Source organism: Vigna unguiculata, unplaced genomic scaffold (assembly GCF_037176805.1).
Source record: "Vigna unguiculata cultivar grain cowpea cultivar isolate G323 ecotype 2 unplaced genomic scaffold, ASM3717680v1 ptg000480l, whole genome shotgun sequence".
In the NCBI taxonomy this organism is placed as follows: domain Eukaryota; kingdom Viridiplantae; phylum Streptophyta; class Magnoliopsida; order Fabales; family Fabaceae; genus Vigna; species Vigna unguiculata.
Genome location: NW_028197115.1, coordinates 17,053 through 19,541, shown reverse-complemented (window position 1 = coordinate 19,541; position 2,489 = coordinate 17,053). Strand labels below are relative to the sequence as shown.

Sequence of the window (2,489 nt, the reverse complement as noted above, 5' to 3'; positions counted from 1 at the left end):
GAGACGCACTTGTATACCTAAAGGAAGGAAAAAAGTAGTGGAAGAAAATAGAAAGCAAGAAGAGGAAAAGGCATGACCAGAAGAATTGTGTGAAATAAGTGAATTTATCCAGTTGAGGCATGATTGATTGAGAAAGAATGATTCCCTCCGGACAGAAAGAGAGTCCCTTCATGTAGGAGTAGTGAGTGATATGTGGTTGGTTGTTGACCAACAGAAAGGAAGGATGCATGGGACTAGCGGGCATTGAACCCAACGGAGTGACTTTCATTCCGAGAAAACTTCGTTCGAATTGCATGTGTTGTGTTAAGCATATTATAAAATCTATCTCAAGCTTGCCCCCGATTTGGAAGAAATGCTGCTTTAGATCCCGCCCAGATCAGATCAAGGGCGGTCTATTTTTTTATCTTTCTAAAAGAGCGTTTACTACGGGTGCTCTTTAGGCTGTGCCGGGCTGTGCACTTCACATCAAGGTGACAGGATTCGAACCTATGGCCCTCTGTACCCAAAACAGATGCGCTGACCAGACTGCGCTACACCTCGTCTCACCCCCCTCAGCATATAGATCCACCCGATCGATGAAGACTCGAACCGAACTCGCCCATCCTTTTGGGCATAGGGACGCGAGAACCAATCCGAGTAATCAACCGCTTTTTTTAGAAAATCTGCCTCCAGCAAGATAGGGCGACGCCAAAAAGCCGTATAGTGCAGGAGCGCTCACATTTTTTTTTGCTTCCTCTTTCACTTGAATTAAAAAAAATCCGGCTCGCTCCCGGCTACCTGTCCTTTGGACCCAAAGCCCGCTTAGAAGTGGATTCGAACCACTGACACAAGGATTTTCAGTCCTTTGCTCTAACCAGCTGAGCTACCTGAACCACTTTCCTAAATTATGTTTTCTTCATCGAATAGCGCCCTACCTTACTTACCACTTGACTAGTCAGGGAAAAGCCCTTGACTAATAACTGAAAAGAAAGGGCTTTTTTCGTTCGTCAAGCTTTCGAGCAGCTCTTTCAACTGCCGCCTAATCTCCTCTCCCAACATGCTCAAGAACCGAGAGCCGCCCAGGGACTGCCGGAGGGAGCTTGCTTATCAAAAGAAGATAGGCCGGTCAAAACAACGCGCAACGGGCTCTCCGCTCACTAAGTAGGTAGTGCTTTTCTGTCCTCCGGGGGACTCCACCAACACACACCAAGAGGTTCTCTCTCTCACGTAATTTCGCCCGCCCGTTCCACTTCCGTGCCGGAGGAAATGGGATTCGAACCTACCTTTATTCAGATAAACTGATCGCTCTACCAACTAGCCTTCTGGGTGGGCTTAAGACACGGATTTGCTAGATCTATATACAACCTTCTTGTATCATGGGTTTTAATCCAATAAGAGCTACATAACCATGTAGCGTTGGGCTTAACCGAGACCAGACATCTGCTTTTACTGCCATTGGTTTTGTTCGTCGTGACGAAGTGACTGCCTCACACCACAATTAAGAATTGGCGCCGCACCCTAACCCTCTGGTCACTTCACTTGGCTTTCATGCCTGACTTGTTGTTATTTATACCCCGGTTTCTAACGGTTCACTTCGCTAGCTGCGGTCCCCTACTTCGGTGACCCTTTCCTTGCGGCTTGGCTTGCTTGCTCGCTAATCATTGGCTTTAGACAGCGATTTCTTTGATGTCTGTAGGATGAGAGTTCTTGCTTCATCCGTAGTTCTGCTGATTTAGGAGTAGGTCTTGGCTCTGAAGGCTTTTCTTCTCGATGCTTTGTCCTCTAGTCCCGCTTATTCTAAGTCTATGGTAGAGCTAGAGCCCGGGAAGGTTCTCCATGACAGACGAGAAAGGTTTTTTGGTCCCTTAGTAGTAATAGTAGTGACTCCCAGCCCCTTTCCTTTACAGAATAACAAAAAAGTTTATGAGTTGCATCCGAGGTTCAAAGCCCTGCTCATAGAAGGGATGGAGACAGCTACTTTTAGAATGAGAGAGGCATGGACCAATGCAATGGTGTAAAAAAAAGGCATTTATTTGGTCCAATCCAATCACAGCTTATTCCGCCTACACCTTCTTTGCCGAAAGCCCTTGTCTGTGGCTATCTTCTACATTCTCTGCCATCTTCCGTCATCCCCTTGATCGACTGTCCCTAAAGCAAAGAGCCAATGCCAGCGACTCTTCTAAGCCATAAAGCTATGGGCTAAGCGGGTGTCGAACTCATACCTTCTACGCTCCGTTCCTGGGATTGGCTAATGCCTTTCTCTTTCCGATAGGATATCCCGGTTCGTGCCACTTTCACGGCGGGATTTTTTTCCATTTTCTTCGATAAAGGGCTAGGCTAAACCTAAGGATTTCAAACCTTACCTTAGGCTTACGACTGCTTCGAGAGCATCTAGAGCAGGCCATTCCCCTATCTGTTAATTTCTGATTCAACTCGATCAGTCACCTGAGAAAAATCACACTATTGATAAATAGTCAGTTAGCAACTCATGAATGGAATAAGAGAATAAA

At 46.4% G+C, this 2,489-nt stretch overlaps 1 non-coding gene across 1 annotated transcript; it reads right to left on the bottom strand.

Annotated features, from left to right (window-relative positions):
- Nucleotides 1-465: 465 nt before the first annotated feature.
- Nucleotides 466-540, bottom strand: TRNAP-UGG (transfer RNA proline (anticodon UGG)). The gene has a single exon. It is a non-coding gene; the product is annotated as a tRNA-Pro (tRNA).
- Nucleotides 541-2,489: the final 1,949 nt, after the last annotated feature.